Below are 12,452 nucleotides of genomic sequence, written 5' to 3'. Positions count from 1 at the left end.
TCCCAAGATCTGCAGTGAGTAAGATGCAGACTTAAGGGACTATCTGCAGGAGAGCTGATGTGTATTTCCAGTCTAAAAGCCTGAAAACCAGGAAAGCCAATGGTGTAACTGCTGGTCACAAAGCTGGCAGGCTGGAGACCCGATCCAAGAAGAGTCAATGTGTCAGCCTGAGTCCAAAGACCAGAAAAGACCATTGACACAGCCGAAGCAGTCAAGCAGGAGGAGCTTCCTTTTACTCAGCCTTTTTTGTTCTATTAAAGTCTTCAAGTAATTGGATGAGGCCCAACCACATTATGGAGGGCACGCTGCTTTATTCAATCTACTGATTCAAATGTCAATCTCATTGAGAAATACCTTCACAGACACACCCTGAATAATGGTTGGCCAAACATCTGGACACCTGGTAGCCCAGTCAGATTGAGATATAAAATTATTACAACCCCACAGTTTCAGTTGCTACTGTGAATCTTTTAATCATTGTAACCTCATTTAATTGGTTGTGGTGGTTATGTTGAAATGTTTTTGGTACCTTGATCTTGTATGTACAAATTGCTGACAAAAATCTTCTTCCTAAAATTTATTCCTTAGATTTTTAAAAATTTTCTATGTAAATAATCATATCATCTACAGATAACTTCCTTTCTTTCTAAACAATAGACACCTTAGTGTTTCTTGTTATCTGAAATTTTATGAGTGGTTAGGAGTGTTGAATTCCTAGCCAACTTCCTGATTTCAGTTACAGCTATGGGACTTATGATAAAATCTTAAGTTATCTGACATATCTGTATCTCAATTATATCATGATAGTTAGACCTGGCATATATCTTCATACTGGTCATACCTTGAAGCACCGTTGTGAAAGTTAAACACAGGAATTGAATTAAACAAAGTGGATGGAAACTAGTTATAATTTCTCTGGCTTTTATGTCTCTTTTTCTCTGGCACAAGGGTACTTCCCCTTATTTCAAACTCAGCCAGATAGTAAACAAATTTTTGTTAAGCGTTATCCAGCATTTCTTTGTTTGTAGCACAATGGACCCTATCAGTATCAGTTTACTCCCCCAGATTTCACAAAGTAGCCAGGGTCAGTTTTCTTTAAATTGTAATCTAAGTTTGACCAAGTTACCAGGGGTCCTAGTTACAAAGGCAGATTCCCTGACACCCTAGACAACACCTACTAAAATAGAACTTTGGAGTATGATTCCTGGAAACCTGCATTTTAAACTAAAACATGGTACTTTGGGACCATAAAGCTTAACAGCCACTTTTTGGAATTTCCAAATTAGTGCTCCAGGATGGAAAAAAAAAAAACAAACAACCAAAGCCCTATCAAAGAGTACCAATGATACAGATTTCTTTACTCGATTTTCCACGTGAATAAATTCTCAGTCTCACAAAGCGAAGGGAGAAATCCTCGAAATGCCAGAGTAATTGTGCTTCTTCAGAGCATCGTTGACTTTCTGATTCTGCTTGCTTCAATAATGAATTCCTAAGTCTTTGAGTGCTTGTTGAGTACACTCCCATAGCAGAGCTGAAACAAGCAAAGCAATTTCAAGCCGAGCAGAGAGACACTGGACTCCAAATCTGGTATGGTTTAGGTGAAGACAAGAAGGAGAAATTTTCCACTTTGACCTTATTGGAGGCTACAGTGACACTCTATTCCATCTGTTTGAAAAACCTTCTTATACCGATTAAATGTGGTATATTTTAATTTAGCTTCTAATAAGTTTAAGTTGTATAGTTCAAAGCTTTTTGTTTTTAGGAGGCATTCTCTACCACATGACAGTTTAGTACCTAACCCGGTAAGTTCAGTGGTTGCTAAGGGACTATTCAGTGCATGCTTGAACTATCAAAGCTATACCTTCAATGGACACAGAGTTAAGGTTAAGAGATGCAACCAGGCAGCTGGGAAATGTCCTTATGAATGTGAGAAGATGATCACATGTTGACTGTGGGGGCACAGTGCTTATGAGTATCTTTTTTTCTTTCTTTCCAAATTTAAAAAAAGAATCAGGTATGCTTAGCATTCGGCTAACTAATTTTGAACTCTGGGAAAGAAATTCAACATCTTGTTACTGGTCATTTGTCAATATAAGGAAGACTCCTCCCGAACAGGCAACAGCTAAGGACAGAGATGTGATCAAGAAAAGGCAGTCATAAAACATCTCTGAGGGAACCAGGGGAAGTACAAGAGGCAATGATACCACTCATACAGAAGGAAGATTCTGCCCATTGAAAAATCTTGCCCCATCCTGATCTCACAGAGATTCTAAATAAACTTGATTCTTCCCAAGTATTTTGAGGACTGAACACATGCCAAGCCTTCCCATGCACTACATGCCAGCAACTAAGAAAATACACGCACGCGCGCACACACACACACACACACACACTCCTGAGTGTTTACTGGGAGTCTAGGTAAATGAAATAATTATTTCCCAAGTGCAGCATCCCTCAGAAGCAACCAGTCCTTAGAATCTCTTAACATCTACTTTTAAACTACAAAAGCTTTTCGCGGAAAATTAGCCAGATATGTCAGAGCTGAAACCATTATTACAAAAGTTTAAACTATTTTAAGGAAAAGAGTAGAGTTGGAAGAAATGTTATTTAGAGAAGATGGTGGTTATACTAAGTAATGGTAGAATTAAGTAGTGATTGATTGATAAGAAAGATCAGCGAGTAAAATATGAAATTGACCTTAGGTATTGGGTTCTTTTCAGTCTTGCTTTAGATCATAACCTATTAGATAGGTCAGTAGTATTTACTACTGAGCGATTTTCATAAAGAAAAATTTGGATACTTTCCATTCATAGGCAGAACCTCTCAGAGAGAGCTGCTGCTGCAAAACCCTTGAGCACACTTTATCACATGTCCCCAAACTATGGCTTTCAAGGTTCATTTTCCTAGGGAAGGTCTTAATGCTGAAGGATTGGCCATGGCCTTGGGCACCTTTCCTGCATTTCCGAAGGCCCTTGCTTGCTGATCACTGGCTCCCCCTAGTCTGGCCTCCCCTGAAGCATCCTGAGTCAGCGACACTCCCTCAGGCCAGGCCAGCTAAGTGTAAGGTTCTGTGGTATCTCGTTTTGCTCAGTCACCTGAAGAGAATCTTATATATAAAAGGAGGCTATTAAGATATAGACAGAGAAGAAGCAAATTACCATTTCTGGGGGGAAACAAAGATGAAAACAGTGTTCCTCCCTTTTTCTGCTGTGTTTTGATATTTCTAAGATCCAGGAAGGAAGGCTCAGGCAGGGAGCAGAGGGACTGGAGTGGAAACTTCTCTTCACAGTGCCGAGTGGGGGTGAGTGAACAAAGTAATGATGACGCTGTGTGTATTACGTTGGATCTGAGAGAATGTCTACTCGTATGATGAGAGCACAGGAAAGTCACACCCAACCAGACCCAGGTGAGATGAGAAAGAGATCGGAGAGGTGGTGCCCTATGATCTGAATCCTCAGGGAGCAGGATATCCTTGATAGAATAAGGGGGAGGAGCAATGCAGCCTAAGGAGTTGTGGGGGAGTTGAAAAGCACAGGTGTAAATCGATTGGCAAAACACATCTCAACATAGTCAGAAATCTGAGATAGGAAGATGACCTCGGCAGAGGAGAAAGCACTTTTTCTAGGACATTAAGAGAGGGGTAACTTGTGAGGGTGGTGTTGCCCCAGTCTTCCTGAGACCCCTGTGAGGAAGCCGGCCTGAGAGAAAGATAGACACGTGGACTAGCATGGACCTTTACATCCTTGACGGCTCTGCCAACAAGGGAGCCAGCCCCACCTCAGGCTTCTCATTAGGTAAGGGAGTGAATGTCTTTAAGGGGAAACTAGTTTGAGCTGGTCTTCTATTGCATGTAGCCAAATACATCTTGGTCAGTGCAGGCAGGATGGAGGAGTCATGAGGATTCTGTAGAGCAGTAAATTGCAGAAGACACCAGTACTCAGAGACAGTTCATTCATTCACTCATTCACTCCATTCATTCACTCATTGGACAAAGACTTCCTGAGGGCTCACTATGTTTTTGACACTGTTGTAGGAGCTGGGACTTCAATAGTGAACTAAACAGACAAAGGTCCTGATTTTCTAGAATTATATTCTATCAGGGACAAGATAATAAACACAGTAAATGAGTGAATTTGAAAGTCTGTTAGAAAGTGTTGAGAGCTATGGAAGGAAATAAAACTGAGGAGAGGGTTAGGGAACGTGGAAAAGGGATTAACCTCCAATAGAGTGGTCACTAAAGTGTTTGTGTTATTTTACATTGGGTACTTATCTTAAAACAGACCTCGTATAAGGAGCTTTAAAAGAACTTTTTCATGTAATCCCTACCTCAACTCCAATGGGTACTTATCATGCCATCTCATAGATAAGAAAACCGAGGTTCAGAGGTGAGAGAACTTGACTGAGGTCCCGTGACTGATGGGTGGCAAAGTGTGGCCTGTGATTAGCCTCTATTATCCACACAGGTTTTCTGGCCTGGAGTCAAGGATTCAGGAAATTACAGGGTTGATGGCTGGATCCCCTTCAATGAAGAAGGACTAGAAATTCTGACACACATCCCATAATATTCCAGAGAAGGGGTAGCGTCCACCACTCTGACATGGGAGAGACTGTGTGGATGCTGAGGCTAGGAGAGCCCTGCCAGAGGGAGCCATCTGGTCATCTCAGACAAGGGAGCCCTCAGGTTTCTATTCAATTCCTATTCAGATCAGTTTCTTAGTAAATCAATGACCAAAGTTTCATTGGGAAGACATGGGATATATTCATTTATTTGACAAAAATAGTAGATAGCACTTGCTATGTTCCAAGTTCTTTCTTAAGAGCTTTACAAATACAAATTTATTTTAACTCGTATAATAACACTGTGAGGCCAGTACTGCTATTGTTGTCACAGATGAAGAAACTGAGGCCTAGAGAGATTCGATAACATGCTCCATGTCCCACAGCCAGTCAGTTGCAGTGCCAAGATTCGCACTATGAATCCCAAGTATGGATGCTTCATTTGGCATGCTGCCATGGGAATTTTAATCCTAGAAGGAAGACCAAAACTGACGTTATGGGGTGTTACCATGTTTCAAGGACTGCAGCAAGCACTTTAGATGCATTCATAAACTTTGGTTAAGTTTATGGACTAATCTGGAGAAGATCCGACATAGTTAACGTATTGAGTTTCACCATTCAGAACACTGTACAGATCTTCATTGATCCAATGCTTGAGTATGTCCTCAGCAAAGTACTACACTGTCTTTCCTGCTGCGGGCCCTGTACTATATAATTCTATTTCTGGTTTTTCTCACAGCATCCTCAGGAAGCAGGTGTTATAACAAGTGCCATATTATAAATGAAGGCACTGAGGCTCAGCGATATAAACTGATTTGTCATAGGGCATGCCTGGAAATGGTGAGTGGCGGAGCCAAGACATAGCGGAGACTGATATGGCTGTTTCTGGTATTTGTGATGCTTATCCAAAGCTACATGACATGGCTCCTGGAGGTGCAGAGTCCAGGCATGATGATGATAATGACACCGATGACGATGATGACAATATCAATCATAATCAATCATGATCACAGTAGCAATCATAACTGCTAACTCACACAATCAGTGAGCACCAGGCTCTGATCTAAGCCTCGTCATACATTAATCTATTTGCCCTGTGAATAGATACTATAGTACCCCATTCTACCAATAAGGAAACTGAGGCACAGAGACACTAGGTAACTTGCCCAGGGTCACAGAGGTCATGAGCACAAAGCTGGGATTTGTCACCAGGCAGTCTGGCTCCAGAGCCTGGGCTCCTGAGTGTGACACTAAGGAGGAAACAGTCCAGAGCTCAGTGTGGGGCAAGCAGCCTTGGAGAAAGTGAGCTGCAGAGATGAAGGGATGTGAATGGGAAGATTTACTCCTTGGAAAATAGGGGCCAGTGGGAGTGGTTAACATAGTGATTCCAAGACTTTGGCATTTCATGAGCTAATAAAAAATTAAAACCTGGGTAAGCTGCACACTTATTTGGTCAATTAAGGACATTTATTCAGACATCATGTATCATCTACTCTCATCGATATTTCATAAAAGAAAGGACTTTTTAAAACCAAAGAAGGAAGAGGATATCTTCTCAAAATCTAAACTGAGACTCACTGCACTGGCTGAATTGTCCTTCATTGCCAAGGACAGAGATGCTGGGAGAATGACATGAGTGGAGCGTGCACACTGCCCAGAGCAGCCCTGACATGTGGTCAGTGCTCATGGAATGGTGGTCGATTCTCTTTATAGTGACCTACAAGAAAAGGGGAAAAGAAAGGGCTTTCTTGGGCTGTCCATCAGTGCCATTTGACGATGTGTCTGTGCATCCTCTAACAATCATCTCCAGTACCAGTGGAGGACCTTGGCCCATGTTTAAGAAATAAGAGATGACCTTGTTGGCACCTGGGAACAACTGAGCTTTTTAACCTTTAACTGAAACTGTGGTTTTTCCTCCAAAAGATACCAGGTGACAGTGATGGCAAATGCCTGTCTGACTCACCCTCCTCCTTGGAGACTAGCTCATCACTGAGGGCCTCTGCTGTGGGGACTGTGGGGAACCCCTGACCCAGCCAAGCTGGGCCGGACATCTTCCTTCTTGTCGGAGACTAGCCTGTGATGGCATTGGGTGAGAAGTCAACGAAAATACAGTCCTGGGTGGCCATTTCCTGCCTCAAGGCTGCCCGTGAAAGAAAGTCCAACTGCAAGAGGGATTGAAAGTAAAGATGGAAAATTTGCAGAGAAAAGTAGAGACAAGGAATCTGTGGGCCTCAGAGAGTGAGAACCGGGCCGGCCAATTCCTGTCTACCACAAATTCACTGCAGCAGAAAGAGCCAATCAGCAGAGATTGGCATGAGCAGACACAAAGAGAGAAGCGATGACAAGAGACCCATGGCCAGGACATAGTGTGGGTCCTTTCAGTTCTTGATTTCAATCTCTCACAGGGCCTAGCTGGACATTCTGCCATTGGCTTCTGCAATATATCCCCGTTCCCTTCCAATAAATTCTCCCTTTGTTCCACATCATATTGACAGGGACTCTGATTCTAGCCCCACCAATTTCTGGTGGAGACACAAGGAGATCAGGCAGGATGTGAGACCAAAACAAGGCAGGTGCTGTGGGGAGGGGAGGGAGGGCAGGCCTCTCCGTGTCTTCTGGGCTAGCCGGGCCTAGAGAGCAAGGGTAGATTAGAGGACACTGCAAGCTCCCTAAGGGGGCATGAGTGAAGACCTACCCAGTGAGAGCAGGCTGTCTAGGTCTGCAGCATCACCTCCTGGTACAGGGTCCTTTAGGCTCCGTCCTCTGAGCCAGGACCTCCAACTGAAGGTCAGGCCACATCCTCAAAGGTCACCGATTCCTAGAAAGTCAAAGAGAGGCAGGGATGTTGGTCTTATGGCCATAGGATGGGATTAGAGTCTGTCACTAAGTAACTGGAAAAGATCCAGGGGGACCCAAAGTCTGAATCACTGTGCTCCTCCCGAGGGCCTAGCTCTGTGATGGGCTCAGCGGGGGTAGACAGACGCTGCTTTTGCACAGAATGCAATTGTGTCAGAGTGAAAAGTCTTCGACGGGTGAAGAAGCCATTGGAGAATGACACAAGACAATAACAAGTCCTCGTGTCGTAAGAGGAGCAGACAGTAAGCACTGGAGGACATCAGAGGAAAGAGGACATAATTTTAACAATAATCCCAACACCAACAATGGTTCACAGCAGCAGCTGCCGAGTCTTAGTGGTCCTTACCGGGTGCCTGGCTCCATGATGAGCACTTCACATGCCATATTAAAGTGATGAAATGTCCCCAGCACTGGAGCCAGACCACTAGGGTTGAATCCCATTCCTCGAATCTGACATTTGCTAGCTGTGTGACCTTGGGGATGTCACTTCTTTTCCTTGAGCACCGATTTCTGTATCAATATACTAATAGTTCCCACTTCACCAGGCTGTTGTGAGAATGAAAGAGAAAATGCTCACAGGGCAAACACTGGAATGCTGGGCACATGTCTGTGTTTTTGCATCTTGGACTAAATCTTCCCACAGCTCATGAGGTTAACACTGTTATTATCTCCTTCACACAGTCAGCCCACTGAGGCTCAGGGAGAGTCAACCGGATGTCGAACAGAGTCACATGTCTAATAAGCAGAGATCTGAACCCAAGTCCCAGTCCATGTCTCCTCCACTCACCAGAGATGGTGAAATGAACATCTAGCAAATGATCTCACAATCTTGCCCTTGGGGACTATCTCAGCAGATAGAGGAGGCCCTCAGCAACCAAACAGGCCCTTGCAGGCCTTCTTGAACAATGTATATCCCTACCTTTGTGCATGAGGTTCCCTCTGCCTGGAATGCCCCCAAGCCCTCCTCATCCCTAAACCTAATCTCATTCTGCAAAGTTGACTTCAGGTGTCACCCCCGGCATCCCCCGTCTACTGTATTGTCATGGTTAAGAGTGGAGGCTCTGGTGGTTGACATACTGACTTTGAGTTTCTACGACTTAAGAGCTGTGTGACCTTGGGCAGGTAACTTCTCTGAGCCTCAAGTTCCTCTTCTATAAAGTAGGAACAATAATAGAATCTCAAGAGGTGAGAGTTAGACAAGGTGATGCATATTAACTGCCCCGCTGTGCATATTAAGGGCTCGATGAAGGCCAACTCTTAAATATTGTTTGGTTAGTAGTATTTTTCCCATTCGCTCCCTCAGCAACCTGGAAAAGCTCAACACAGCCTGCATCTTTGCTTCTGTAATTGTGCCAAATTCCCTGCAGAAAAATGCCAACATGAGGGCAGGCAAGGACAGGGGCTATTTTAGCTGAAACTGCCAGGAAAGTCCTCTTCAAAGGAGTAGCATTTTAGCAGAGCCTGGAAGGATGTGAAAGGGTGGCCAAGGGGAGATCTAGCGAAGGTGTCTCAGTCAAAGGGAACTCCACGGGTGAAGGCTGGGAAGTGGGAAGAGCTGGGCATACTCAGGTTGGCACAGCTGGATGGCAGTGAGCAAGGGAAGAAGAGAAGGAGACAAGGTCAGAGATGGTTCCAAGAATAGGGCCTTTCAAGGCCTCACAGGGAGTTTGGACTTATTCTCAGGGTGATGCCAGGCCCTGAAGAGGAGCATCATACACCCATTTACTGGGCCCACGTTAGAGACCAGCAGTGCTCTAAGGCCTGGGGTTAGAGCATGAGGGGAGCTCAAACTCCAGGGTTGGAGACAGATCATCCCTAAGAAAGTTTAGAACTGACCAAGAGAATCCCGAAGATAAGAAAATAAGATTGAGGAGACAGGAGAGATGAGGGGCAACTTTCTGTGGGGTGACCAAGGAAGGCTTCTCAGAAGAGGAGATACTGAGAGATCCTGGAGAGATCGAGCCATGTGGACAACAAAGGAAAAACTAAGGCAAGTTCTGACAATAATCAGGGCTATGGTGAGAATAAAGAAGATGGCTGCCAGAGAGTTAACTGGGCCTGGCACATGTCTACAGCCAAATGGACATGACACCTGGGTTCAAATTAAAGTTCTGCCTGTGCTGCGAGAACCTGCACAAGGACCCAACCTCTCTGTGCCTCAATGTCGTCATTTTTCAAATAGGTATAATATTGGTATCCATCTCATAGGGGTGTTGTTGGTATCAAATGCTTTACTACAGGGATCCCCAGCTCCCGGGCTGCAGACCAGTACCGGTCCGTGGCCTGTGAAGGAACCGGGCCACACAGCAGGGGGTGAGAGGCAATTGAGAAAGCGAAGCTTCATCCGTATTCGCAGCTGCTCCCCAGCGCTAGCATCACTACCTCAGCTCCACCTCAGATCATCAGACATTAGTTTCTCATAGGAACACTGGTCCCTGGTGCCAAAAAGGTTGGGGACCACTGTTGTAGAACACGTCAAGTGCTGAGAATCAGCTTTTACTATTCACGAGGTTAAAACTTTGGTCAATACTTTTGGTACAAATAAGGTGAGGAACTTTTGAAAAATGTGGGTGGCTTTCCTGCTCTTTAAGCATTTAAGAGAATGTGACATTTAAGACTTTTGATTCAAATCAAATGTTTCAAAATATAGTAACTTTGCAAACAATTAGTAAGAATTTGCAGAAATTTATCTAGTTAATTTCCTAAGTTTTAAATTTTCATTGTGGTTTTATTTAGAGATATGTTTCAAGAAGCAATTATTTCATAAATAAATCAATAAATTCTGAGGCGGGCCTGAGCAGGCTAGTGGGATGCTAGGTCTTTCAGCAATGTAGCCTGGCTTCTGCATGCTCCCCTGAAGAACCCGCTCAGGGAACCTTCCAGTGGAACACTGGATCATCTCCCTCTGCCAAGGGGCTCAAAAAGCCAGAGGTGCTGATATACTCTTGCTCTGGTCTGGCCTGGGTTGCTCTACTGGCCTAGCTAACTTTCTCTTGCTCATAGGGAGCAGACACAGGTCCTGCTGAGCCCACAGGGCAGTGAACATACACCATTGCACAGCTCGGTCTCTATTCCTGTCTGGCTCCTTCCCCACCATACGACTTCCTTCTGTCAGCTAACAGCCAGAACCCACTGGCACTAAAGGTCCCCTCCGCACTGGTGGCAGCCTCAGGGATGCCTATGCCATGTGTCTATCCTCCAGCCCTTCCCTCTTCCACTTCAGACCCATGTGAAATGACATTAAGACTCCCTCTCCTAAATCTGATCCCCAGGCTATGCCCTGGTCCAGGTCTAAAGCCCCCCTGGACTCCCCAGTGTAGACCCCTCCTAAAGCTGCAGCCTTGCTTGTCCAGCTGTCTCTCTCTCTATCTCTCACATACACACACATGCTTCTGGAATCTCAGAATCACCAAGTCCAAAATCCAACCTCTAACCTTCCACCCACAACCTGCTTACTCCATGCAAGTTCTCCATCTCCATTCTTCCAGATGCTCAGCAAAATTTTTCAAAAGAAAAGAAACAAACGGAAAAAAAAATTCAGGATGGGCTTTCATTCCCTACTTTCGGTTCAAGCATCTGATGCAGCAGGAAACCCTGAGGGCTCTATCCTTAGGCTCCTGAGGAATAGGATTACCTTGGCCTCCTCTACTGCCACGACTCTGGTCTGGATCCCATCATAACTCTCCTGGAGTCTACTGCAGCAGCTTCCTCCTTGCTCTCCCCACGTCCACCTACATCGCAGCTCCCTCCAGGCCCTAATCTTCCATAAGCAACCTTTGGGAAACTTTGAAAATAACCCAGAGTGTGTCCCTTTTCTGTTCACGATGCCTCATGGCTTGGAGCGCCCTAGGAGTGAAGGCCCAGCTGTTCAGGTTGCCATTCCAGGTGTGACTCCTCCCACCATGCTCTTATTCCTTGCAGCCGCCGCACGCATCCTGGGGTTCCCCCGAGGTTTCCCAAATGCTCCTGATTCAGGAGTGCATCTAGGCCTTAGCACAAACCGGTCCCTCTGCCTGCAAATATCTCATATCTCTCACTGGCTGTCAGATATGGGGATCCCACTCACGAGCACCCCACTGTCCTGGCCACAGCGGCCTGGGCTTCAGTGATCTGAGCAGGAGCCCTCATTCGGGGCTTTGAAATTCGGGTCGGGTGACGACCTGGGAATGGCAGCACCCACCTGCGCCAGGTCCAACAGCGCAGCCGCCGCCATCGGAGCCTGCAGGCGGAGTGTGGCCGAGAGCAGCGGGCGACAGGGCGGGAATCCGGGATCCGTCGTCCCCAGCCCAGCCCCAGCGATGGGTGACACTGGGCGGCGACACTGCCCAGCCTCAGACCTGCCCCTGTGCAGGGGGGAAACGCTTTCTCTCCCGTCACCTCGTATATGACATAGTGCTCCGGAGCCTCTCATCCGGTGGCCCAAGCCCAGGACAGATGAAATAGCCGCCGCGAGAACATGGCCAAAGTCCCGCCCCAAAGTGGCGCGGAAAGCACGGAAACATCCCTCTCCCGGTTTTCCATTGGCTCACGGTGGAGAGCCTTCTGGGTAGTGTAGTTCCGCAACCCAGGCAAAGTGCAAGGACCTGGGAGCTAATAAACGTAGTCTCATTCAATACATACGGATATCCTAAGGCTTTAGAGTCAGTTTTGTGAATATCATTATTTCCAGTCGGGGACAAAAGACTTCAGACAGGACCACAGTGGCGATGGTGGAGGAGGCATGCCAAGTGGTCCTGAAGCAGGTAAACAGCGGGCTCCTCGCTCTGGTTCTCTCAGAAGAAAATAAAAGAAAGAAAGAAGAAAAATAAAATAAAAGGAAAAAGAAAGAGAAAGAAATCTCTCCTGCCTGTATAGCTAGAGATTGTATTCGAAACCAGCAAGCAATACTGTTTTACCCAGATATTTCTTTTTCCATATCCTGAGATATATTCAGTTCCTTTTAGGAATGTGAGACCTAGCTGGGAAAAAAAGTGACTTTACCAAGTGTCATTTCCTGTGGGGATAGTGGCTGCAGTGGTCACAGCACATGTGGACAGTGA

General features: G+C 45.6%; 1 protein-coding gene across 7 annotated transcripts in view; it reads right to left on the bottom strand.

Annotated features, from left to right (window-relative positions):
• LOC120607012 (putative MAGE domain-containing protein MAGEA13P) overlaps window positions 1-11,873 on the bottom strand; it is a 106,226-nt gene extending 94,353 nt beyond the window's left edge. For 6 of the 7 annotated variants that reach the window (XR_005654033.1, XM_039868627.1, XM_039868626.1 and 3 more), the window contains exons 1-2: window positions 11,594-11,873; window positions 7,253-7,375 (exon numbers count right to left, since the gene is read on the bottom strand). The gene's annotated coding sequence lies outside the window, so the exon portion shown is untranslated. The remainder of the gene's footprint in view (window positions 1-7,252; window positions 7,376-11,593) is intronic. The other variant, XM_039868630.1, reaches the window with a different exon arrangement.
• Between the last annotated feature and the right edge of the window lie 579 nt (window positions 11,874-12,452).

This window comes from Pteropus medius, unplaced genomic scaffold, assembly GCF_902729225.1.
Source record: "Pteropus medius unplaced genomic scaffold, Ma_sr-lr_union100, whole genome shotgun sequence".
NCBI classification, from domain to species: Eukaryota; Metazoa; Chordata; class Mammalia; order Chiroptera; family Pteropodidae; genus Pteropus; species Pteropus medius.
Note: the sequence above shows the minus strand (reverse complement) of the source record. Positions and strands in the feature narration are given on the sequence as shown.